Source organism: Kogia breviceps, chromosome 19 (genome assembly GCF_026419965.1).
Source record: "Kogia breviceps isolate mKogBre1 chromosome 19, mKogBre1 haplotype 1, whole genome shotgun sequence".
Classification (NCBI taxonomy): domain Eukaryota; kingdom Metazoa; phylum Chordata; class Mammalia; order Artiodactyla; family Physeteridae; genus Kogia; species Kogia breviceps.
Genome location: NC_081328.1, coordinates 5,831,333 through 5,858,867, shown reverse-complemented (window position 1 = coordinate 5,858,867; position 27,535 = coordinate 5,831,333). Strand labels below are relative to the sequence as shown.

Sequence of the window (27,535 nt, the reverse complement as noted above, 5' to 3'; positions counted from 1 at the left end):
TGTGTGTGGGTTTATCTCTGGGCTTTCTACCCTGTTCCATTGATCTATATTTCTGTTTTTGTGCCAGTACCATACTGTCTTGATTACTGTAGCTTTTGTAGTATAGTCTGAAGTGCAGGAGCCTGATTTCTCCAGCTCTGTTTTTCTTTCTCAAGATTGCTTTGGCTATTCGGGGTCTTTTGTGAAACATATCTTTTAAATCAAATGAATTAATTATATTATTCAGATCTTCAACCTCCCTATTTTTGCCTACTGATCTGTCGAAGATTTAAAGAAGTATAATAACTTCCTCACCACCATTCTTATTCTGTCAATTTCTCCATGAATAGCAAATATTTTGTTTTTATGTATTTTGATGCAGCATTATTGCCCAGATAAAAATTTGTTATCAGCGACACATTCTCTGTGAGTTGTAACGTTTGTCAGAACAAAATAAGGCTTCCAGTTTTAAAATCATAGAGAAAAGGTGGCTTGATTTTCATTTCTTTTCAAAATCATTCCAAACAGCAAGGAGAAACTGAAACCCAAATTCCATCTTTGATGAAAGCAGAAGACTTGTACAACCCCAAACAATATACTCCAACAAAATTAGATAGTAATTCAAGAAAATGAAAGACTGAAGACTCAGATTCGAAGTGATAGATTATCTGACGGATTTAAGCACATGAAGATAATGTTGAGAGGTATCTTACAGAGCTTTTGGTATTTATGGGAAAAGCTAGCCACAAGTTCAAGGGGAAAAAAAACCTTAAGCAAATGAAAAATAATGAGGCAAGCTCTGACTCCAGGCAAAACAAAAAGATGTACAAGAAAGAAAATACTTACGACAATTACTGGTTAAGCAGTTAGCACTATTTACATAGAGATAATAATAAAAACACCTGTGACACACACTGTTGGTTACCTTGCCAGTGTCTACACTCCTTTCTTCCTTGACTCCAAACCTCAATTTTGTTCAGGCAGCAACGTGCCTATCTAAAAATTCTTGCAATGTTAGATTACCTTGCAGTTGGAGGTGTGTGACACAGAGCCTGCTAATGAGACATGAGCTAAGTGTTCCTAGGAAACTTTTTCTTCTTCTTTCTCCTCTGGCTTCCCTTCTTCCTTCCTTTTTTTTCCTTCCCTGAAACATGGATGCAACATTGGAGGTGTAGCAGCTGTCTTGTGACCACGAGGACAAAAACTACAAGCCTAAAATGGGAGAACAGAAAAATAAAAAAAGCCTGGGTCCCTAAGGACATCTTAAAACCACCACATCGGCTTTTTTTTTTTTTTTTTTTTTTGCGGTATGCGGTATGCGGGCCTCCCACTGCTGTGGCCTCTCCCATTGCGGAGCACAGGCTGCGGACGCGCAGGCCCAGTGGCCATGGCCCACGAGCCCAGCCGCTCCGCGGCACACGGGATCCTCCCGGACCAGGGCACAAACCTGCGTCCCCCGCATCGGCAGGCGGACTCCCAACCACTGCGCCACCAGGGAAGCCCCACATTGGCTTTTGACTGCCTGAAAGCCATTGCTAGGTGTGTTTTCTGTTACTTGCAGCCAAGCACATTCCTCACTGATACAATAGTGGATATGGACAAACCTCCAAATTGTGATATAACTACAACAGAAGAATGAGAGCAGAGTAAAATGGGTATAAAAAAATCCTTTGCTGGCAATATAAGAGGCTAATATCATGGATCAACTGAGGTCTGTTTATGTCCATTAATTTTAACATGTTTCTTACATATAAGAAACAGCCAAAAGAACTGAAAAATGTTGCCTTTAGAATGTTGGATGGGGATGAGGGATAAGGACCTGACATATTTGTTATATCCTTTTAGAAGTAAAAAAAAATTTAGACTGTGCCCATGTTTAACTTGTTTTGATTAAAACATTAAATTAATTAAAAAGTAAAACAAAAAACCTTGTCTCATATAATGTCTTTCACCTTAGATTTTTTTACTTTGTCTTCTATTAATATGGTAACTTCCGTTTTCCATATTTTTCCTTTTTAATATTTCAGCCATGTCTTTTCCCATGCTTTTATCTTAGTCTGTTTGGATCATTTTATTTTAGGCGTGTAAACTGTAGACAGTACAGACTCAGGTTTGGTGTTTTGACCCCATTGGTTTTGTCTTTTAATAGAAAAGCTTGATCCATTTGCTTTTATTGATACAACTCCTATGTTTGATCTTTGTTCTGTCATCTTTTTCTATGCTTTCCACCTTTTTATGTTTTCTTTGCTTTCTGGCTTGACAAGTGGATTTAGAGTTTTGAAAAACGTGTTTCGTTTTAAGCTCTACTGATTCTTATCTTTAAGGTTTTTCAAAAATGCATTTCAAAAGGCATTTCTTAAAAAAAAAAAAAAAAGGCATTTCTTAAAAAACTGTATTTCCTTAACAGTCTGAACCAGGACTGAAATGTTAATTCCTCCAATTATTATGTTTAAAACAGTACATAGAACTTTCCTGCCTACTTTCTTTTCTGCTTTGCTTTTTTTTTGCGGTACGCGGGCCTCTCACTGCTGTGGCCTCTCCCGTTGCGGAGCGCAGGCTCAGCGACCATGGCTCACGGGCCCAGCCGCTCCGCGGCATGTGGGATCTTCCCGGACCGGGGCTCGAACCCGCGTCCCCTGCATCGGCAGGCGGACTCTCAACCACTGCGCCACCAGGGAAGCCCTCTTCTTTTTCTTTTCTTCTCCCTCATGATCCACATTCCCCTTCTTTTCACAACATATTTTTGAGATTTTTATATTCTATCAACTATTTCATACTTTTATTCATGTAACAAACCGTGTTCCATATATTATACTAGATAATAAGCTTAGAGAAAGGGACACAGTTCTTGCCCTCCGGGCACTTGAAGGTGACTAGGGAAGTGATGGTAGTCCAGGGAAGTGGCATAGCAGAGGTCTGCCTGTGTCATGGGGGAGAAACTAGGAGAGGCATGAAACCTGGACTGGCTTCTCAGGGAAGACTTCCTGGTGGAGGGGGCACTTGAGCTGAATCTTAGAGCATGATGTTGATAACCTAGTCCAAGAGTGGGGAGAAATCTTTCCAGCAGCGGGAGCAGCATAGGTAAGGTCAAGGACGTAAGATGCCTTGGATTGTGATAACTACCAACGGCCCAGTGTTGCACGAACACGGTGGCTGGTGAGAAAGGGAAGGGTCAGGGGGGTGCAGAGAGAGATCCACCCACTAGGTCATAGATGGCTTTGAATGTCCCTCTCAGGAAGAAAGCTAGTGAAGAATCCTAAGCAGGATGCAGATGGGACTCGGGGAGGGTAGCAACGAGGATGGAAGGTGGCCGGCCTTTTATGAGGACATTTATAATGAAGGTATTTAAAATAAAGAGAAAGTGATGGAACAGGAGAAATAAGTATAGTCAGCAGACCTCAAGCCTGTGACCTTGGAGAGACAGCAAGGAAGTTACCTCTCCACATGCTACTCCAAACTCTCTGGTCCAATTTTTCTCCAGCTCCAGGCAGAGCTCCATCGGAAACGGGATATGACTTTCCAGTTGATACCATGAAGAAATATCAGCTCACTGGTCACAGTCCAGTGAGGTCTCACTGGTCACAGTCCGATGGTTTGAACGAGCTGTCTTTTGAGGAGTAGGAGATTCGGGCAGAAGATGGGAGAAGATGGAAGTCACTTCAAGCCCAGTTTAATGAGTCCAAAGAGGTTACAGAGAAACCAGGTAAGCCCCTTTCCCCTGCCTCAAATTCTCACCCATCCCTCCGGGAAGTCTTTCATTGTTTAAACAGAGATAATTTAATAAGGTGTGGCAATGTTAGGAGGTACAAGCAAAAACATGGTTTCTTAGTTCAGCTCTGGGTTGTGCAGGGTAGAGTGATGTGGTTATGAATAGACAGAAGAGGAAGTCTTTAATTTAGTAATCCTCATACACGTGCATGACACCTTTTGTTATTGTCCTACGGCCCTTCGGTATTTTGTTCTATCTTTTCCATGTTTTCCTCTTTGAACTTCAGTTTTTGCAGTTTTGTATTGATGTCTTCAAGCTCATTAATTCTTTCCTCGGCCGAGTCCAGTTTATTGATGAGTCCATCAAAGGTGTTCTTCAGGGCTTCCCTGGTGGCGCAGTGGTTGAGAGTCCGCCTGCCGATGCAGGGGACGCGGGTTCGTGCCCCGGTCCGGGAAGATCCCACGTGCCGCGGGGCGGCTGGGCCCGTGAGCCATGGCCGCCGCGCCTGCGCGTCCGGAGCCTGTGCTCCGCAACGGGAGAGGCCGCGGCAGTGAGAGGCCCGCGTACCGCAAAGAAAAAAAAAAAAAAAAAAAAAAAGGTGTTCTTCATTTCTGCCATGGTGTTTTCATCTCTAGCCTTTCCTTTTGATTCTTTCTTGGAGTTTCCATGTCACTGCTTCCATCCATTACCAATCTGCCAATCTGTTCTTGCATGTTGTCTACTGTTTCCACTAGAGCCCTTAGAATACTAATCATAGTCATTTTAAATTCCCAGTCCGCTAATTCCAACATCCCTGCCACATTTGAGTTTGGTTCTGATGTTTGCCCTGTCTCTTCAACCTGTGTCGTTTTTTGTTTTGTTCTGTTTTTTGTCTTTTAGTATACTTTGTCATTTTTTGTTGCAAGTTTGACGTGATAAACTAGATAAAAGGAACCCGGTACTGGTTCCTGCAGTTTTCTTCTCCTGATCTTCAGCTCCAGTAAGGTGTGATTCTTTGTCTACCTGTCTGTCTCTTCCATTTGGGGGGGGAAGGGGGTAGCAGTTTGCCCTATGATGTCAGTTTTCTGATTGATCTAAGAAGAGCTGTTGATTTTCAGTTTGTTCCTATTTTCTCCTGTTGTGTGGGTGGGAGAGTTGAAGTCCAAGTTCCTTATATGTTGGCCTGGAAACCCAAAGAAGTCCTTAATTTGAAATTGTATTCATCAGGAGTTGATAAAGAATACTAAGGAAGCAGGTTTTAGAATTTTAGAAGGAGAGGTTTCCGGCATGACAGGAAAGAATGAGGCTTTTACCTTCAAAGGAGGATGCTTGACTATATCCGCTCTTTTTCTCAGAAACACAAAGAACTTTAGAGGACTCTCCCTCCCATTTAGCAGATAAGCACACAGAGGTTCAGAGAGGTAAAGTGATTTTCTCAAGATCACACAGCCAATGACAGATCTGGGGCTTGAGTCCAGGTCTCCTGATAATAATTTCATTGTTCTTTCCGGGACCCACAGGTCTCCCTGGTCTATGCTCCTGGGGGTCCTTTAACCTTCATCCACAGAGATGATGGTTACAACAGCAAGGAATCTGGAGGAGGCGGGGGTGTAGCCTCGTAGGAGGTTAGGCGAGGAGGAAATACTAGGATGATTCAGATCCAGAAAGAAACATCCTGAGTGTAGGAAGAGGTGTTTTGAAAAGGAAAAGGGATTTGGTGGCTATGGGAATGTGGGAGTCACCTTCCCTCCTGCTCCGTGGAGCTCAGCACCCCTCCCAAACCTGACAATTGTCTGCACACTGGTGCCCTCTAGTGGCCTGAAGAAAGAGATCATGTCCCCCAAATTTCACTACATTGGAAACTTGAAGCCTGAGCCCCTGGCAGGGAAAGAAAAATGTCCCGCCTCCATCCCTCACTTTGGTTCAGAGATTTGTCTAAGCAGGTTTATTTACTCTTTTACCCTTTAACTTCTTTTTGTTAAACAATCCAAAGACATTTAAAAACATGTGTGAAGGAGAGCATTACCCCATCTGGAGAACCATATGCACCCAAGTGTGAGGATGGGGGAAAGGAAGCCGTAGGAATAAACACACAAACACAGCCAGGGTGTGCAGACACAAATACAAACTCCTGGCATGGATGAAGGCTTTGCGGAGCCTAAAAGTTATAAAATTGGGGAATCTCCCTTTGAAAGTAAAAAGAATATAAAAGTACAAATACAAAATTAAGCACAGAGCTTTGGAAGAGTCCATTCAACAGCTTTATGGTGAATAATTCCTGCACATACCCATCTGTCCGTGCACACACAGAGAAGAAATGAAGGTATGCAGAGCTTTTTTGAATTTTTTGAATTTTTTTTTTGAATTTTCACGATTGTCCCCAAAATCCTATATATGCGAAGAATGGTCCACCTCAGTGAAGTCACCTTGGAAGGCAGTACAATTATTCTTACGACGTTACCATTGTTCAAAAGGTGTCTAGAATTGTTCCTTTTAATTCAGATACTGCCTTCAGATACTGTGGCATATTCCTTGGGATGTCGTTCATGATGACTTGTATCATTTAAGTGCAGATTCTTTGTGTGTGTGTGTGTGTGTGTGTGTAATAGCCAAATCCACACGGATAAGTACTAAGAGGGGTACTCTAGCTGGCCGATGCTGGTTTCGGTCGAGCGTAAAGGGTCTTTTTAAAAGCTATGAAACCCTCTGCCCTTTCATGGCTTCTGTACTATCCTGTGAAGACATCTCCCCGAAAAGGAGCTGCAAAACGATTTTAGCGATGACACAGTCAGTGGACTAGGTGTCTGTACGGGGTGGCCATGGGACTGCTGCCCGGTCTTCCACCTGCAGGAAGGACAACTGACAGGGGCCCAGCTGCAGAGCCGGGGAAGCCGCCTGTGCACACGAAGGCCAGGGCTCCTCCCAGCTCAGACCCGCACGCAGCAGGGGCACGAAGGCACACCCCTTCCTGGCGGGGACCCCTGGGATGGCCGACCTCAGCACGGAAACATCCCCAGACGGTGCTGATGCTTTTGCGGATACGACATGGCAGCCTAGGACATTTCCGTCAAACCTTCTCATTTCCTGTCCTTCACTCAAGGTCGAACTTCTGCGTCACAGTCTGATGGCTCTCCCAGCTTGTCTGGCCCGCTCCGCAGGCGTTTTTCCTAAAGACCCTTTTGCACACTTAATCCTATCCTGGTTTCTGCTCCTGGGAGGACCAGACCAGCCTTCCACAGTGATGACTTTGAAGAGCAGCGCCATCTGAGTTTTCTCTAATGTCTAAGTAACTGTAATAAAGAATCTGGCCCCATTCTTTTTAAACGTTTTTAACTGAAGTAGAGTTGATTTACAATATTGTGTTAGCTTCAGGCGTACAGCAAAGTGATTCAGTTTTCGGTTTGTTTTTTTCTTGGCCGCCCAGCGCAGCTTGTGGGATCCTAGTTCCCCGACCAGGTATTAAAGCCAGGCCCCCGGCATTGAAAGCTCAGAGTCTTAACCACTGGACCACCGGGGAATTCCCCCAAAGTGATTCATACATATGTGTGTATATATAATTTTTCAGATTATTTTCTATTACAGTTTACGACAGTATATTGAATATAGTTCCCTGTGCTATATAGTAGGTCCTTGTTGTTTATCTATGTTATATATAGTGGTGTGTATGTGTTAATCCCAACCTCCTCATTTATCCCTCCCCCCTTTTCTCTTTGGTAACCATAAGATTGTTCTCTATGTCTGTGCGTCTGTTTCTGTTTTGTAGATAAGTTCATTTGTGTCATATTTTAGATTCCACATGTAAGCGATATCGTATGTTATTTGTCTTTCTCTGTCTGACTTACTTCACTCAGTGTGATAATCTCTAGGTCCATCCATGTTGCTGCAAATGGCAGGATTTCATTCTTTTTTTATGGCTGAGTAGTACTTCATTGTGGATATGTACCACATCTTCTTTATCCATTCATCTGTCAGTGGACATTTAGGTCACTTCCATGTCTTGGCTGTTGTAAATAGTGCTGCCGTGAACATTGGGGTACATGTATCTTTTCGAATTAGAGTTTTCTCTGGATGTGTGTCCAGGAGTGGGATTGCTGAATCACGTGGCAACTCTGATGTTAGTTTTTTGAAGAGCCTCCATACTGTTCTCCATAGCGGCTGCACCAATTTACATTCCCACCAACAGTGGAGGAGGGTTCCCTTTTCTCCACACTCTCTCCAGCACTTATTGTTTCTAGGTTTTTCGATGATGGCCATTCTGACCGGAGTGAGGTGATACCTCATTGTGGTTTTGATTTCACTTCTCTAATAATTAGTGATGTTGAGCAGCTTTTCATGTGCTTGTGGGCCCCGTTTTTTTATGTTCAACGACTGACAATTTTTAAGCTCCACCCCTCCCTCTACCCCCTGTACCCCACATCTGGGGAAACTGATAAGAAAGCCTCCTTGGCGCCAGCGGGCGAGTGAAACCCAGCTAGCCCCTGCCCCCGCCTGAGGACTCTCACCCTGGCCCCATTCCTTAACTGCCCTAAAAACCCAGGCCTGGCTCCTTTCCTCCATCTCTGAAGTTACTTGGGGTCTACTTGAGAGTACTGCTCTGCTCTCCCCAGACACCCCAAACCCCTAAGTAATAAAACTTTTCATGCCTTCTTGGTGAGTGTGTGGCATCATCAGTTCTGACATCCGAACCAGACTGTGGGCGGGGATACGCGTATCTCTGAAGGGTGGGCATAACAGTAACACGGTGTTGTCAGTTGCCACCTATTGCAACTGGCCGCTCAGGTCCACGGCTGAAGGCAGCTGTTTCGAGGTACCCCAGCTTCTCACTTGCTAGGACCACCAGCTCTGTGGTCAGCCCCCTTCCTTCAGGGCATGTAGAAGGATGCCATTCAGTAAAGAGAGTACCACCCACCCACTCCTCACACACAGCGGCCACGTGCGAGGAGGCGAGAGGGAGAGGAGGTGGCATTTTGAAGGAGTGTCAGTTCGTGAAAAGGAGCCCTAGCCTGTTCTCCGCAGCGCTAAGAGGGAGAGCAACCAGGAGGATCAAGGGGGTTCGGGAAAGCGCCTGAGCCTTCTCTCCCTCCACTAGGTTGGGGACTGGAGATCAGCCTGGTCGAAAGGGCACAAGAAGATGCCTCCTGTCAGAGGCGTAGAGGGCAGAAGGGGGTATGCCCGTAGGGACCCAGTGATCCTCCTCATTTCACGTGGCAAACCTGTGTGTTTCCTGACCAGGCGTGAAGGAGAAAGCTCCAGACAGCTTGAAACCTGGTATGGTGGCCCCCATAAGCAAGATGGGATGGGTAGACAGTCTAGAGTGGCAACTGGGAGGAGAATGAGGAACACATCACAACTAGGAGTTGAATCCGGGGAAACGTGCAGGGAGGGGGCAGGGCTGCCTAGGGCCCCCTGAAACACCAACAGGTATCCTCCCTGAACTAACCGACATTCTTTTGGAAACTTGACACTCAGGCAAAACCAACGGCTACTGGCTACTGAGCGTTAGAGGGGAAACAGCAGCCAGACAGAAAGAAGCAACTTTCCCACCGGACAGCCAGGGAGGAGATGCTCCACCCATCTCCCTCTCCAGGGCCCCAACATCAGCTTGGTATGTACCACCCTCCCTGTTCTAAGCCGCGGTTGTTGAGTTTGGCCCCTATAGTTGGGGGACGGTGGAAGAGGACTTTGGAATGACCGTGAAATTAACCATTTCAAAAACAACACGGAGTCTGAGAAAGGAAACCAGACTGACCGAGTAACCCAAAGGGACCAAAAAGTTATGGAATTCAACTATGATGTCATGAAGGGAATCCACTATCAAGCAGGGGGGGGAAAGGAGTTAACCCAAGTAGCAGCAGAAACTGGAAAAACAAATGGATTTTTGTGATTCTATTCCAGTGAGTTAATATCCTTCTCTAAAGCAGCAGCGTGTAATATTTAAAAATACAAAATCAGTCTTTAAAGGAAATAATTAACCATCACCTATAATCTGGTGCCTGCTAGGTATACACCCACAGTTCATTGCTTCCACATTGCTAAACGATGTTCATTTAAACGGTCGGTTACGTGCAGTATTTTCAACCTCTGTGCTTATGCTCACGAAGTTCTTTCCACCTTGAATATCAGACCCTGTGCTCCAACTCCCATCTCTCAGTGTAAAATCTTAGGTTACTAGAAAAACAAAACCATCCTTTTTCTCTCCATTCAGAGTCTCGGGGAGAGAATGCTCTTGGCCGGCCAGGAATTTAATCTCGCTCTTCCAAGGACGAATTACAAAGCCCCTGTTAGGTCTTAGTGCGGTCACGAGGGCAGTGCTTAAGAGGCACGAGGCTGGAAAATGGACCCGCCTCTTATTTCTAGCAGGCTCAAGGGGGTCCTAGTTTGAAAGGGTGGGCGCGCGTACACTGTTCAAAAGTAAATGATATGAGGTGTTCATTACACGTAGAGAGGAGGCTTTGAAAGCACTGGGGATGTAAGAAAAATACTTCTCTTCCACCTTCCGGGTTTAGAGTGTAATATCTCTGATAATTAATATTTATCCTTGGGAAAGGCAGATGTGCCCGTGGTGGAGGCCAAATTGGAAAGAAACCCCGCAGCTTTCCCATGAGTTATCAATAGAATAAGGGGGATCCTCAGTAACTCACGACGTACAGAGGCCGCTAGGGGAAGAGGAGTGGTCCCTGGTGGTCCCGTGGTTACGACTTCTTGCTGCCGGTGAAGGGGAGGCGGGTTCAATCCCCGGTCAGTGGACCGGACCCCACATGCAGGCCGCAACTGAAAAGATCCTGCGCGCCGCGGCCCAGACCCGGTGCAGCCGAATAAATAAAATAAATTAAATATTTTTTAAAAAATACTCATAGGAGGGAGAGTTAGAAGAGGATTCACAACGAGGAACAGACCCCCCAACGGGAGGGCACGGCTACGAGCTGGAGGAGCTCAGGAGGCCGTTCCCTGTGGGTTTAGCTTGGTGAGCGCTTTCCCCTCGTAAGAGGGTGAAAGTCATATTAAGGTTTTAAATATCTGTGCTCCTCTATTATGTAAATGTCCTTTGGGTACTGCAATCCTACGTAACAGTTGATATATATATATATATATATATACACACACACACATACACATATATACGCAAGTATTATATACTATATGTGCTTATATATATGTAAAAGAGTGGTGTTACGAAGAACAAAGAAACAGACTAATGGAGAGAAGCAGGGCCTGCCCAGTCCCCCTTGTTTGCATGGCCAGGCCTAGGGAGGAGCGTCCTAGCTGGGAGATGCTTTCCAGCAGAATGTTCCAGGAACAGCGGCCGGGCTGGGATCCGTGGGCAGGAGAGGAGGCCGGGGAGGCCTGCAGCCGAAGCCCTCCCCCTCCGTGCGTGTGCAAGACGAAGGTGCCCTTTCAAAGTGGGAAAAGGCTGACATGCTGGTTCCTCTAGTCACTTCCCAAGGCTGTCTTTCAAATGCCGCATCCTTTACTGAGGCCTCCCTGAGCTCATCCAAGCTGGAAAGAACCCCTCACGCCTCCGAAAGCTGAGAGCCCTTGATTTGGTGGCTCTTACCAGTTTCTGCATTCAGTGAGAGTCCTTTACAAAGTAAGTCCTTTGGCCCAGATACCTTCGTTTGCCTTCACGTTCCCTGGTGCCCGCCCCACTCCCGCACTGCTCTCCATCCGGCTTCCTGGTGGGCTGAGCTGTAAGCCCCAAAGATGCCCTTGTTCTCTGGCTTCTGTTGGCCCATGGGGGGCCCTTACAGCAGGTGGGAGGAAGGTGGGGGGAATTGGTCCCCTAGTTCTTTCCCTTGGAGGTCACCTCAAGGTTAACTCTCTCAGCTGAAGCTCGCTCCCTTCAAGGTGGCTGCACTAGAAGGCTCCATCCCCTTCCAGGTTCCAGTATCCACTCCACACCTTAGCTCTGTAGGTCCCACGGAGCATAACACCTTGACGGCTACTAGCCCAGGCCACCACACTCTCCCTTACGCTCTCTCTATATTCATTCCTTTGTAACTAGTTCTTCAACTTATCTTAATCTGTGCGTACCAAACGTTTCCCGTTGAGACCCTGCCTGACACGCTCCCTTACTAAATACATGGGGGGCGTGCCGCAAGAGGTGTGCATCATGCTCATTTCTGAACCAAGGCTAAAACGGAGTCTTGAATATCATAGGTGCCCCGTAAACTTTTGTTCAGTACTCTGCGTCTAGAACTGAGTTTCTCAAGCTTGGCACTCTTGACACTTTAGGACAAATAACTCTCTGTCAGGGGCAGGGGTCGGGGGGCTGCCCTGCGCACCGTAGGATATTTGGCAGCATCCCTGGCCTCTGTGTACTAGATGCCAGGAGCATCCTAACCCCATTTTTGGCAACCAGAAGTGTCTGCGGACAGCGCTGAATGCCCCTCCCACACGCACCAGGGAGCGAAATTGCTGCCCTGGGTGTTCTCTCCTTTTGTCATTTCAGCGTTCATGTTACAGAAACCAACGTCATTACTTCACAGCAACAGTTCATAATGTGCATGTATGTGTATGCACACATACATGAATGAATGCACACATTGGGACCCACAGACACAAAACACTTCAAAGTCACATACTCTGACACGTATAAACGTGCTTGCACACGTGAAAATGTATTTGAAAGGAATTCTCAAAGTTAGGATATCAAAGACATTTTTTCTTATTTTTAAAAACAAAATCTTTATTATCGAGTGAAAAAAAAAAAAATCACCCACAACGTGGAGATAACATTAAATGAGATTTCTTTGACCTTTACAGAGATTCATGAGCTTAGATGTTCAAAAGATCATAGGCGTAAGCATAAATGTGGTGTGCTGAACGGTACATGAAATAGAAGATGATCAAAAGGAACAAGGCGCTTCCAGGTACAATACTGAGAACATGCGGGTCTAATGATCCTCCTCCCTGCCCGCCCACACCTAGATATTCATTGAAAGGACCGCGGCTTGCAAGCCCAGAGACACAAATTACGAAGTCTTATTTTGCTGCTTGCAAGGGAAGTGTGTTAGGGGCCTCAGAGCCCTTAGAGCTACCGTGTTGCTCTCCGTGTATGATCTCAGGTTCCACTGACCTTCTTTCTGTTATAACCACTTGCTTCCTTTCCAGTTCTTTCTCTCTGCCACCAATGGGTACTGTGTCAGTATCTCCATGTTGCACAAATCCAGGGGACGCTATTCACTTTATTTGGGAGCTTTCCTCTGCTAGCACACTCTCTCTCTTATTAATAGCAACAACAATAACAGTACAGTGTCTCCTCCTCCCCCTGTTCGAGGGGTTGAGGATAGTGTAGGGCTGTCTGGAGAAGTATTTCAAAGTCCTGGGTGTGTCCTGGATGATGGAGGAAACTTTCCCAGATTTGTGGTGCATGGAACTGAGCCACAATCCCTGGAAACTGTGTCCTAAGACTCAACTAGGCAGTTTAAAATAAGGTCACCGATTCAAACAGAGCTGGACAGAGAGGGAGAGTCCATGTATGAAGCCATTGAGATCCGCCATGATGGGAGCCAACAAGAGAAAGGTCTGGAGTCAGTCAGAAGAAGCCTAGGATCATTCGTGAGCCCCGGGAAGTTCTAGAGGCAAGCGCAAGCCTCTGTGGTGGCTTTCTGTGTTGATCCCCAAGCAGCCGATAAGAATGCGCTGGACTTCAAGGGATAAAAATGTAAAATCAACCATGATAGCAGCAAGCAACTTAACTGAATTTCCACCAATCGGATGCACCCAAGTGACACTTTGATTTGAAACAAAGTTAAGAGGAAAGTGTGGAACGTCCACTTGACAGAGAAAAACAAAGGTAAAACCGCTTTCTAAACACGGCAGAGGTAATTGCTTCTGCTCTGTTCCTCACCCGTAACTGTTCCTGAACTTAACCTGAAGCCTGTTCTATCAGCCTTTTCAAAGATTTTCTCAGTTACTAAATAGCATTTAATAAATTCCTCCCTACTTAAAGTAGCTGGAGAAGACGGTATGGTCTACAACTACAAGTGCAGCAATCCTTGGATTTTAATGCAAGCTCTGTGTGTGTGTGTGTGTGTGTGTGTGTGTGTGTGTCCTAAAATACCACATTCGACAATAACATGAATTTGGAAAAGACATGGTTGGTGTTTGGGTTGTCTCATCCTCTGGCCAACCCCATTTGGAGAGAGGGATGGCTAACTTTATTACCTTTTATTGGAGGAAGGATACAGTAATAGGTGAAAGCCTGAATCATTTGGGACTTTCTTATTTCAGTGCACAATCAGTATTGTACAGTATATGACAATACAGTGTAGGGGCAATATAGATTGAAGAAAATACTGATTTCCATTAACCTACGTTTTATGCCATTGAATTTTTAGTCCATATATATTTTTTTTTTCTTTTTTTTTTTTTCTTTTGGCCGTACCACGTGGCTTGCGGGACCTTAGTTCCCTGACCTGGGCCACTGCAATGAAAGCGCCGAGTCCTAACCACTGAACCACCAGGGAATTACCTAGTCCCCTCTTATTGAATGATTCCATTTATATTAAATATCCAGAACAGGCAAATCCATGCAGACAGAAAGCAGATTAGTGCTAATTAGATCACTCCCTAACACCATACACAAAAATAAACTCAGAATGGATTAAGACCTAAATGTAAGGCCAGACACAATAAAACGCTTAGAGGAAAACATAGGCAGAACACTCTATGACATACATCACAGCAAGATCCTTTTTGACCCACCTCCTGGAGAAAGGGAAATAAAAACAAAAATAAACAAATGGCACCTAATGAAACTTAAAAGCTTTTGTACAGCAAAGGAAACCATAAACAAGACGAAAAGAAATCCCTCAGAATGGGAGAAAATATTTGCAAATGAAGCAACTAACAAAGGATTAATCTCCAAAATCTACAAGCAGCTCATACAACTCAATATCGAAAAAACAACCTAATCCAAAAATGGGCAGAAGACCTAAATAGACATTTCTCCAAAGAAGATGTACAGATTGCCAACAAACGCATGAAAGGATGCTCAACATCAGTAATCATTAGAGAAATGCAAATCAAAACCACCATGAGGTATCACCTGACACTGGTCAGAATGGCCATCATCAAAAAAACTACAAACAATAAATGCTGGAGAGGGTGTGGAGAAAAGGGAACCCTCTTGCACTGTTGGTGGGAATGTAAATTGATACAGCCACTATGGAGAACAGTATGGAGGTTCCTTAAAAAACTACAAATAGAACTACCATACGACCCCACAATCCCACTACTGGGCATATACCCTGAGAAAACCATAATTCAAAGAGTCATGTACCCACAATGTTCATTGCAGCACTATTTACAATAGCCAGGACATGGAAGCAACCTATGTGTCCATCGACAGATGAATGGATAAAGATGTGGCACATATACACAATGGAATATTACTCAGCCATAAAAAGAAACGAAATTGAGTTATTTGTAGTGAGGTTGGTGGACTTAGAGTCTGTCATACATAGTGAAGTAAGTCAGAAAGCGAAAGACAAATACCATATGCTAACACATATATATGGAATCTAAAGAAAAAAAAAATGGTATGAAGAACCTAGGAGCAGGACAGGAAAAAAGACGCAAATGTAGATTGGACTTGAGGACACGGGGAGGCGGGAGGGTAAGCTGGGATGAAGTGAGAGAGTGGCATGGACTTATATATACTACCAAAGTCGATGGCTAGTGGGAAGCAGCTGCACAGCATAGGGAGATCAGCTCAGTGCTTTGTGACCACCTAGAGGGGTGGCATAGGGAGGGTGGGAGGGAGACACAAGAGGGAGGAGATACGCGGATATATGTATACATATAGCTGATTCACTTTGTTATACAGCAGCAACTAACGCAACAATGTAAAGCAATTATACTCCAATAAAGAGGTTAAAAAAAAAGCATATATGACAAATGTTAAAGAAATGTAGAAGAAAGAAAAATAAATATAAAAGCAAAAATTTATGACAGAGATAACCTACAAAAGAGGATCAGTAAAGCTATACTTTGGACAGTAAGGGGAGCCTAATAAAATTGACACATGTCTAGTAAGATTGATCACGAGAAAAAGAAAGAAGGCACGAATATCTAATGTCAGGAACAAAATAGGGCACGTCACCAAAGATCATGCTGAGAAAGGAAATAAGAGAACATTATCAACAGCCTTATGTCAACATATACTAAGTTTTAGATGAGATGAATCCAGAAACATAATTTATTAAAAGTGACCCAAGAGGCAGCACAGGGAACTATATTCAATATCTTGTAATTGCTGTATGTCTGAAACATTATAAATCAACTGTACCTCAATTTAAAAAATATAAGACAATAAAATGCAAAAAAGTGACACAGGAGGAAATAGAAAATCTGAATATTTTAATAACTTAAAGAAAATGAAACCAGAATTTTAAATGTTCTACAAATGCAATTGTAGGAGCAAATAGCTTTACTGGCAATGACAGTCTTGCACCAAGATTAAGAGAGACTACTCCCCAGTTTGTTTTATGATGTCAGAATACCTTAACAAATACCTGGCAAGGTCATTATGAGAAAAGAAAATACTCATTTGTGAGCAGAGAGGCAAAAATCCTAAAGAAAATGTGAGCAAGCTGAATCTGGCAATATATACATGTATATGTATATATATTTAGCATATATATGATAATATATTATAATTAAGTATTTGAGTTTATTTCAGGAATACATGGTTTAAGTAAACATTTAAAAATCAACGTAATATACCACATTAACAGAATAAAGGGAAAAATAACAGATGTAGAAAAGTCATCTGGAAAATTGAAACATTTGTTCATTAAATTGAAAAAACAAAAACAAAAATCTTAGTAAGCTAGGAATAGGAATGGAAAGGAAATTCTGTAAGCTGATTAAAGACATATAGATATAATCTTTTAAATTTATATTATATATATTTATATTTAATGGCAAATTATTGAGAGTTTTCCCTCTGAGATTAGAAATAATACCTGCCATAAAATGAAAAAAATAATTTTAAATATACACCTTACATTAGCATCAAAAATATCAAATACCAAGGATTCAATCTAACAAAGGTTGTGTAAAGACTTCATTGCAGAAAATACAAAAAGAGAAATTAAAGAAGACCCCAATAAATGAAGGGATGTACCATGCAAATTTGAAACTCAATATTTTTAAGATGTCAATTCTTACTAGATCAATTGATAGATTCAATACAATCTCAAGGTTTTATTTTGGGGGGAAAATTGGGAACTGATCCTAAACTTTATCTGGAAAAGCAAATGGCAAGGAAAGTTAAGACACTTTCTGAGGTGAAGGGTGGGAGCCTGACTCTGCTTGATATTAAGAATTATTATAAGAGATTAATTAAGACAAGGATAGACAAATAGATCAATGGAATAAATAAGAGCCTAGAAATAGAATCATGCATGAATGGACAGATGACAGATGACAGATGTGGCACCACAAAGAAGGAAGCAAGGGTGGGCTCTTCAGCCAATTGTGCTGGAACAATTGGATATTCATGTGCAAATGTAAGGGAAAGGACAGAAAATGTTGGTGTTTACCACACATACCATACCCCAAACCAACTCCAGTCGGATTTAGAATATGTTAGGTGTTCAAAGTAAAACAATGGAACGTCTAAAGGATGGCTCTTCATAATCTTGGGGTAGGTGACGTAAAACATCACACACACACACACACACACACACACACACACACACACACACACACACACACACACTGCTAACCAAAAGGAAAAGGTTAACTTGACTGTCTTCAAAAATTAAGAACTTCTCCTCATCAGAAGATGCCATTAAGGAAACAAATAAAAAGGCAACCCAAAGACTGAACGAATATATTTGCTGCATAAAGTCAAAACAGGGCTTCCATCCAGAATATTTTTTTTAAAAAACTATTATAAGTCAAAGAAAAGACAGTCTAACAGGCAAATGGGCAAGAGACTTCAACATGCTCTTAAACAGGTACAAAAGAAGGTATCCAAATGGCCAATAAACACAAAATGCTCAGCCTCATTAGAAATCACAGAAATGTGAATTAGAACAGCAGTGCAAAGCCACTGCATACTTATGAGAGCTGTGGCTGAAATTTGAAAGGCTGACTTTACCAAGTAGATGAGGACAGGAAGCAACTACTTTCTAAATTTATAAGGAATATAAATTGGTACAACCACTTTTGAAACCTGGCATTTTCTGCTAAAGTTGAGGATTTGCATTCGCTGTAGCTCAGCAGCTCCATGTCTAACTATATACTTAACAGGGATGCATCAGGAATCACGTACAGGAATGTCTGCTGCACCACGACTTGTAACAACCCCCAAACTGGAAACAACCCAACGTGCATCAAGAGCAATAATGGATAAACCGGGCTTCCCCGGTGGCGCAGTGGTTGAGAGTCCGCCTGCCGATGCAGGGGACGCGGGTTCGTGCCCCGGTCCGGGAAGATCCCACGTGCCGCGGAGCGGCTGGGCCCGTGAGCCGCGGCCGCTGCGCCTGCGCGTCCGGAGCCTGTGCTCTGCAGCGGGAGAGGCCACCGCAGTGAGAGGCCCACGTACCGCAAAAAAAAAAAAAAAAAAAAAAAAGGATAAACCACTTGGCGGTATATCCATCTATTGAAATACCACCGAGCAATGAAAGGAAAACAAAGCACCAGCTACATGAATCTCTCAATGAAAACACATTTAAAGCTATCTGACGACACACCGTTGAATAACAAAAGGCAGACACAACAAAAAATTATTGTATAATTCATTTATACAAAGTTTAAGAAGTGGCTAAAACTAAAATGTAGAGTTTAGATAGGCATATGTGATGTAAGATATATATATATATATATATATATATATATATATATCATACACACACACACATATACACATACACACACACACATATACACATACACACACACACGCGCACACACACACACACACACGGGATAACCATAAACATCAAGAGAATGGTTCCCTTTCAGGAGGGAGGGGTGGGCACCGCTTGGGCTTAGGCATGAATGGGGCTTCTAAGGTGCTAATGTTATTTTCTTACCTGGCTGTTGGGTCCATGGGTGTCTGAGTACCAGCTTTGTGATAAAATTTTGAGCTATCTTTTCTTTTTGCACAGTTTTTCCTGTGTGCTATATATTTCATAGTTTAAAAAAGTTTTTAACACCTTCACTGCCTTGTCAAAGTCAGGGAAAAGAAACCAAATTTGTTGGGCCCCTATACGTATTAGGCTCTGTAAGTGCTTTACCTTACTGAATTCTTATAAAGAGCCTACAATCAGCAATATTATTCCTGTTTTACAGCTTAAGAAACAGAGGTGCAGAGAGGTGACTAAATACCAGGCACTCGGGTAACGAGTTGTAGAGCTGGAAAGCAATCTAAGCGTGTCTCACTCAGCCAGGTGACATCAGAGAGTCTTTGTCTTGAAAGGACTGAGAGCAAATGATACTGAGACCAGCGGTTCAGGGAAGAGTGTAGTGGGATTTAAGCCACGTCCTTTGGAGGACTTCTCACTCCTTGTTAGCAATTCAGCAATCTGGCCAATGGATAAGAGACTTCTGTTCACAGAGCTTTAGTCCACACCCTGCAGCCAGGGCTGCTGGCCTCCATCTCTATCCACACTCTCCCTGGGCTGCCCTTTGGTGACCTCAGTCTCCTTCAGGTCACCAGTGATGTTCTGTGACGGCTCAAGACTGTCTTTACTCTTTGGACCTCTGCCTTCTTATTAGTTTTGATCCCTTTGGGAGCTCTTAGGCTATGGAACAAAGATGCAAGGTTGTTCGACGGTTAACCATTATAATAAAACTGTATGACACCTTGTAGAAGCATGCCTTTTTACTCTAACCCTTTGACGTCTGGGGTGTTGCTGACAGTGGAGAGATTGCCCCTCCCAGGGCTGGCCAGTTCCTAGTGATAGCAAACAACTCACCTGAGTGTACCTTTCATAGTCAAAGTAACCAATCCAGGGCCCATTCTCTCCAAGCACCTCCTTTTTGGAGCTCTTACACTCCAGACCACCATCCACCTGCCCTAGCCACCCCACTGGGGGGCCGGGTACCAGACAACCAGAACGGCCCCTATGCCCTAGAGTCCATGGAAATCATTCAAACCAGCCAATCCTTACACCCCACTAGGGGCTCAGGAAGCAAACTCAGAGTATCAGTGGTCTCAGACAAATAGGAGGTAAATTAACTGAATTGAATTTTGGTTTTCGTTAAGAAACAACTTTCAACTCCAGTAAAATGTAAAGATCTTATTGGCTTTGTTCGGTGATTCACGAATCAGGCCGCATCCCATCTACCAAATAGGAAGGAGCTCTGAAGGGCTGCACAAAATGAGAGGCTTTGCAGGACAAGGGAGTTTCCAGCAGAGAGCGGATCCTATCAGGCAAGGCCACCTTCCTTTGGGGGAAGGTCGGGGTCCACCAGGCAGGCTACCTCGTTTATCTGTGGTCTGCAAAATCACCCTCATGCTTGCCCTATACAATGAAAGCACAAAAGGTAGGCGAGGGCCCTTGCCTGGTATTCGACCCCATCGTGTGCCCAGCAGGTCTTGGACAGGTCTCAGTCCTGCTCTGTAGGGTGATGGGACAATGGGAGACCAGGGAAGCTGATGACCCTGGTTTTTTTTTTTTTTTTTTTGGAGGGCGGTACGCGGGCTCCTCACTGCCGTGGCCTCTCCTGTTGCAGAGCACAGGCTCCGGACGCGCAGGCGCAGCGGCCACGGCTCACGGGCCCAGCCGCTCCGCGGCATGTGGGATCTTCCCGGACCGGGGCACGAACCCGCGTCCCCTGCATCGGCAGGCGGACTCCCAACCACTGCGCCACCAGGGAAGCCCCTGCTGACCCTTTTGCCCTTGAATCTCAGCCTGTACCAAGTGTTGCTCGCCGCTGTTCCCCTAAAGCTGTTGCCAATAGTTGTACCACCAAGACCCCAAAGTGGGAAGTCTCTCAAACCTAGAAACAGATGTAGACGGTGGGCAGGCAAAACAAATGACAACTACTCATTCAATTTTTAACAATTAGATTGATTCGGGGGAGTCGATGTACACTCGTACGGTGCACACAATGTACAATGTACATTGAATTGATAACACGTACACTTCAGACAGTTCTGGCGAGTGTACATGTTATCAATTCAATTCAATTCAGTATAACCGAGTCATCTCTGAGCAAGGGATTTAGAGTGAGAGATACTTGCATTTCAATCCTGTTGCCAGCCCCAAGCTGTGGAATTGAAAAACAGTCACTCGGTCTGTACGTTTGTCAGTTTACTCATTCATAGACTAGAGACGGTAACAGCCACCTTAGTCAAGTCTGATACAACCCAAACAAAAGTGTAAGCATCTAAGCACAGCACTTAGCACAGTGACTGGGAAATGGTACAGTCTCAGTCAATAATAGTAACTAGTGATGATAATAAAGTTAACAGGAACAAAGGCAGTCTTAAGAGGGGAAATGGTGGATGTACAATGCTGGCCTCTGAAGGACAGCCTCGAGTCCAGCAGATCTCTTCAACCAGATCTCTTCCCCTCCCGAAGATGATCCTAGCATCTGCGAGCTGCGATTACAAGCACATGCAGCCCAGCAGAATATGGCTGCTCCCATCAGTAGCATAGAGACGAGAATAAGTATTGTAGTCAAAAAAAATCAGGGGTGGAAAGACAAAACTCTGTCTATACAATGATTTGGTTTAGGTCTCAAACTCTCATCCCCCCCTTGATGGTAGAAAATGTAATCTTACTGATTTAAGGCAATTCATTCACTGCTGTCTGAAATTTAATCTCACTTACGTAAATGCTCAGTTAATTTTAAGGTTACCCCTCATCCCGCCTCGGCTTTCTGGACATGAGGGTGATTTCACGGGAGGGGACGGAGGGGGTGGAGGATGGGGCATGTCCCCTCCTGGTGTGAGCAGATGCCCACGGTAGGGGTGGCTGCGGTGTAGCTGGCGATCCCTAGCCTTGGGCATCGGCCCCTGACCCTCCAAAACTCACCTCTGTAGCCTCCGGTTTGCCATCGCTCCTCCCCAAGCCTTGTTCTGCTGTGCAGACTTTTCTGCATCTAGGATGCTTTTACACTGCTGCCTTCTCTCCTCTAACTCAGTCGCTCTTACTCCTTTCCGGGCAGGGTTTAGCTCTTCTCCAAGCTCCTCTTTGTCATCTCTTGTTTATGAATAAAGTGTGCCCTCTTTCTCCAGGCTTCACCTCTTGATCTTTTAACCAAGCTTTCTAGAATTCAAAACATCTTTTTTTTTTTTTTTCCTTTCCAAGCACCTGGTTCTTGAAATAAAGATGTATGATACTCAAGGGTATTATATCTGCTATAGATTAATTAGAAGTTCCAAAGCCCTGAATTTGACTGTTTTGTTCACTTTGTACATCGGTACCCTACGAACAGTATATATGGAAAACTTTTTCTTCAGTAATGAAGAGAAAGGTAGAGGGTAAGAGAAATCAAACTAAATCACACACATAAATATCAAAACATTACTCCCTGCAGATAAAATTACTTCTGCTTATACCTTCTGCCTATAGCCCAGAAACTAGCCCCTTGGGCGTCCCCATGTACTTTGTGGATGTTTCACTCAAAAAGCCAGGGACCAGGTGGAAGTCACAGAGTGTCTAAAGTGGAATCTGGGTGTGCATGAGAGGAGGAGAGGTTATCATCTGCCAGGCTCGCTTCTGAGCTAAGATGATGGGCTAGGAATGCCTGTGATGGGAAAACAAAAGCCTTTGTTACCCAGGTAGGGCAAGAAGATGTGGATAAAGGATTAGGAAATCTTCCAAAAGTTAGAGGCCACTCTGCTGCACTTGGCTAATAGTAGACCTGCTCCCTTCTACATCTGGCAAGAGGTTGGGGGATAGAGTCTGCCAGACTCAAAACAGATGATCAAGTGAGCGGTGGCCTGGGACTCGGAAGGTGTTTATTTGAACTTCTCTTCCCAACTTTCCTTGTTGATCGTAAGAAACTCTGCTGCAGATATAGTGCCCCATGTTATTCGGGCAGAATCAAAATCAATAGGAAATTATATTTTAAGCTTTATGATAAAGAATAATAAAAATTGCTCACGCAGTTATGGAGGCTAAGTCCGAAATCTGCAGAGCCGATGTCCCAGTTCAACTCTGAAGGCCATCAGGCTGCTGTAGGACCAGGAAGAGCAGATGACCCAGTTCAACGTATCAAGCAGGAGAATTCTCTCTCACTCGGGGAAGGGTCAGCTTTTTGTTCTATTTAAACATTCAACTGATTGGACGAGGCCCACCAGCATTAGGGAGGGCAATCTGCTTTATTCAGTCTACTTATTTAAATGTTAATTTCATCCAAAAACACCCTCAGAGAAACACCCAGGATACATTTGACCAAATGTCTGGTCACCCTGTGACCCAGTCAAGTTGACACATAAAATTAACCATTGCAGGTCCTTTCTCCCCAGTTATGTTGCCATGCTGGTGTTGACCAGCAGCTTCCTGCAATTCTCAGTGACCCCTAACTTACAGGCTCAAACCTTTTCTCCAAGTCAAGGGAATCGCTGCGTGCAGAGCCATTGTGCCATTTGAGCCTCTGTCACCTTTGCCCACCCTAGGTAGCACCCCACTCTCCACAACCCCAAACTTCTCTCCATCCCTCTTCCATCACAAAGTCTTCAGGGAACCAGTACACAAAAGTGTCGAGCTCAAGTGGAAGAGTCCTCGGGAAGTAGAATCTCTGGGGCTCTGTGGTAGAGCCACAATTTGAAGACAGAGGTCCTGACTTCAAGCCCAGTGTCCTTTCTGTTTTGCCCGCCTCTAGCCCCCAAGATTGAAATCTAGCCCATTGCCTCAGCCCCAAGAGCAACAAAGACAAAAGCCATCAGCTGGACCCTCTACTGGGGGCCCTGCAGCAGCTGTGCTCACAGCCTTATAGCAAGGAATTGCTAGTTATGCTGGGAGCAATTACCAAGAGCTTGGTAACATCAGCTCAGATAAAATTAGATTTGACCTGAGAGATTGTTCCAAACACCAACTCAACTGCTTTTGATGTTCTGAATCCCATCAAATTGCACATAGTTCTCTCTTCCTGGCTTTAAAGTCAGTCTCTTCATCAGAGAAATGAAAACGATCGTTTTTTTTGTGAAAATCTTTAAAGCTCTTTCCCTGGAGGTGTCGTAACAGGCTGGTAGAATGTGGCATCTGCCAGTTGTATCAAATACCCCAGCACTGGAGGCGGGGATATTAGCTGACTTATCCCAGAGACACAGAACGTCGAAAAGGACAGTAGTTGCCCCTTAGAGATGGAGAGACGGAGAAGTCACGTGACCTGCCCAAGGTCAAAGTACCACAGCCAAGACCTCAGCCTAGATCTCCAGTCCTCTGGTTTCCTCCTCTTTTATGCTTTCCTAATGACTTCTTGTATCTGGGGCAAGGTTTGACAGAGTGATTTCAAAACCGGGGGGAGAGAGCAATTACTCATTGGCACAGTCAGAATTTGAATTCTAAAACTTTGATTTCAGAATCTGTTGCCTTTTCTTCCTGCAATAAATAAAGGAAGCATGCAAGGAAGAAAGGCAGGTTAGGAGGAGGGCAGGGAGGCAGGAGGGAAAAGGAAAGAAATTCCCTGAGAACAGGGACACATCTGTCACTTTTACTGCTTTTGCCCCAGCAGCATCTCCGTGTTGGACAGTTGATAGCTGCTCCGTAAATATTTGGGGAAGAAGGTGAGAGCAGGAAGGGAAGAAAAGGAAATAAATAGGCTATTTATTACCTGAAGTCACTCTTGCTCTGAGGTCCTGGGTTTTATGATTACTTCTTCGGGCTAAGATTGTTTTCCTTTAACTTCTATTTTGAGTTTTTGGTTTATTGGGTTTTGTTTTCATTTGGGGTTTTTGTCTTGTGTTGTCCACATTAAAGAGATTAGGGTGTCAGCAGTCTACCTTCCGGATAAGTGGGGCCTGGTGGTTTTCACAGAGTAATTTTGGTTGAGTAACTTCCCAAGCTCACACAGTAAGAGCGAGGGTTGGAACTGAGGAAAACAGGTATGGCCTCTCTATCAAAGTACGCGGAGTCCCATCACAAGCCTCCTCCCTTCTGCGTCCTCTCATTCTTCCTGCTGTTCTCAGGGTCCCTTTTTGCTCCAGGTGAAATCTATCTGAGCTATAGATTGTTCCTTCTGGGTCCAGATTTTCAATTGGCAAATCCGACTAAAGGACCCAAGCCGATATCATTTATTCATCCTCTCAGTCAACCAAAGACTATTTATGTGTGCCACGCACTTTGATAGGTGATTCTGAAGTGAATGGGACGCAGTCCCTGGCCCCAGGCACTCAAAATGAACATAGGAGGCAAACGTGTACACGACAAATAGGCTGATCAAAGTGCCAGGGAGGAGCTGGTTTTTCTGGTGGGTTATGGGACTTTGTAGAAGACATGACATTAGAACAGAGTTGGAAAGATGAATAGGATTTCAGTACGTTCTCTTTCGAAAATGTGGTGCCAGGTGAGGAGAAACCACTCCAGGCAGAGGTTAAAGCCTAATTAATTAGAATAAAATCCAGAGTTCTCAACGTGGCCGGTGAGTCCTCACAATCTGGTGCCTGCCTCCTTGCCGGATCCCATCTTTTATCACTGCTGCCCTTTCTCAGTCTATGCCAGACACACAGGCCTTCCTTTAGTAATGAGAATCCTTTAAGCTTGTTTGTTTCCATCACAGGACATTTGCACTTGCTGTTCCCACTGATCAAGTCGTTCTGCGCCGTCTTCACGTGGCTGCCTCCTGGGGAACAGGCTCAACTCCAATGCTTCATAGCAGAGGGATCCTATTAGAATCGCCATTTCATACATCAGGACCCATTCTGTAATGGTTAAGTGATTGACCCAGGCCACCCAACTAACAAGTGAAGTTGCCAGGAATTGAACCTCAGCAGTCACAGCCTAGAGACCCAGCTTGTATCCACGGCTGCCCACTGCCCCTCTCACCGTCCAAACTGATGTTAGTCATACGCTGACATGTTTCATTCTCCTTGCTCTAGAATATACGGTCCATGAGATCAGGGGCCCCGTCTGTCTTGGTCACCACCATATCTTCAGCATCTGGCATATAGGATACACTCAGAAAATATATTTTGCTGGATTTTTTTTTTTTTTTTTTTTTGGTGGTATGCGGGCCTCTCCCGTTGCGGAGCACAGGCTCCGGACGCACAGGCTCAGCGGCCACGGCTCACGGGCCCAGCCGCTCCGCGGCATGTGGGATCTTCCCGGACCGGGGCATGAACCCGCGTCCCCCGCATCGGCAGGCGGACTCTCAACCACTGCGCCACCAGGGAAGCCCTCATAACCTTCCTTTTTCCTGGCCTCTGCAAGGAAGTCCCGCCACCCAGTGGTTCATAGTTCTAGCTTTCAGGCCAGATAACCTTCACAACTTCAGTTGAATAAATGATGATGGTTTAGGTTTCGAAAGTTACAGTGTAGCTCAACTCTCCAGAATTATAACCACCATATATTGATTATTTTTTCTGTGCTACAGACTTTTCTAAGCCCTTTACAGACACCATCTCATTGAATTTCAGAACAACTCTTTGTGACAGAAACTTTATTGTCCCCATTGCACAAATGACAAAAACTGAGGGATAGAGAAGTTAGTGAATTATTCAATGTCGTATAGGTAAAAAGTGCCAAACTTCAAAGTCAGAGTTCTTAATCACTTAACTATGTGCTGTGTTTCATTTTCTCCACATATGCCCTGATCTGGGAGTTGAAGGCACATATCACTACCAATCACTGCCTGCTGTGTTTGGGGAGGATTTCTAAAGTTTGGTTTCTTCATTTAAAAAAGTAATTATGTTTCTTAACATGGAAACCTCAGTACCCGAAACCAAAGATACAGAGACATCTGTTGCGTCTAGCCTGGCCAGAGTTGATTTAGGAACTAAGTATCAGAACATAATCTGTAATGATCATGTGGCCCATTGATTCGAGAGGCAGAGCACCATTAAATTTCAAACATATGCTATTAAGCCCCACAAAAATATATTCTATCGAGGGTCATCTAAACCCACAATTCCTTGGATTGGACGATTCAAGGGATATGAAGAAGTCTAAGAAGATGTGATGAGTGTTTTATTCCTGGGAACAGTAGGGATAAATCTTAGATTGGTCCAGATTCAGCCCCACTTTAACTAAGAACATAGGGTTTGGCTTCTAAACCACCATCATCTTCATCTTAAAGAGCTTCCAAGAGTCCTGGGTCATTCTAAGAGGACTCAAAGTGGAGGAAGACTGCACAGAGTGTCAAAATGCAGCTGGACATCACTCCTAGTCAGCAGGCAATGTTCTGGCAGCTGTCTGTGAAAATTACTCACAGGATGGCAAACAGATGGAAATTGTCACAGCTCTGTGGTCCACGGGTGTTTGCTTCTCACAGGAATGGGAAGGGAAGATCTTCAGGTGGTGACTCAGCTCTCACACGCCACTCTGGTACTGGGGACAGATGGGGCTCCCTCAGGCATAGGATGGACAGTCCCTTCTGAGTGGCTCAGATCCTATCTGTTTGCTCGAGACCCATGGTATCTTTTTCTAGTCTGGGACTGGGAAACCTGTTTTGCATATTCTTCTAAGTCTATTGATCTTTTTTTAAAAATATAAATTTATTTATTTATTTACTTTTATTTTTGGCGGTGTTGGGTCTTCGTTGCTGCGCACGGGCTTTCTCTAGTTGCGGCAGGCGGGGGCTACTCTTTGTTGCGGTGTGTGGGCTTCTCATTGCGGTGGCTTCTCTTGTTGAGGACCACAGGCTCAGTAGTTGTGGCGCACGGGCTTAGTTGCTCCACGGCACGTGGGATCTTCCCGGACCAGGGCTCGAACCCGTGTCCCCTGCATCGGCAGGCGG

At 44.5% G+C, this 27,535-nt stretch overlaps 1 protein-coding gene across 3 annotated transcripts in view; it reads left to right on the top strand.

Moving 5' to 3' along the window:
• Positions 1 to 27,535, top strand: part of ADPRM (ADP-ribose/CDP-alcohol diphosphatase, manganese dependent) — a 372,105-nt gene that overhangs the window by 314,403 nt on the left and 30,167 nt on the right. For 2 of the 3 annotated variants that reach the window (XM_067022034.1, XM_067022038.1), the window contains exons 10-11: positions 3,461 to 3,682; positions 9,137 to 9,272. The gene's annotated coding sequence lies outside the window, so the exon portion shown is untranslated. Of the gene's footprint in view, positions 1 to 3,460; positions 3,683 to 9,136; positions 9,273 to 27,535 lie in introns of those variants that run through there. The other variant, XM_067022035.1, reaches the window with a different exon arrangement.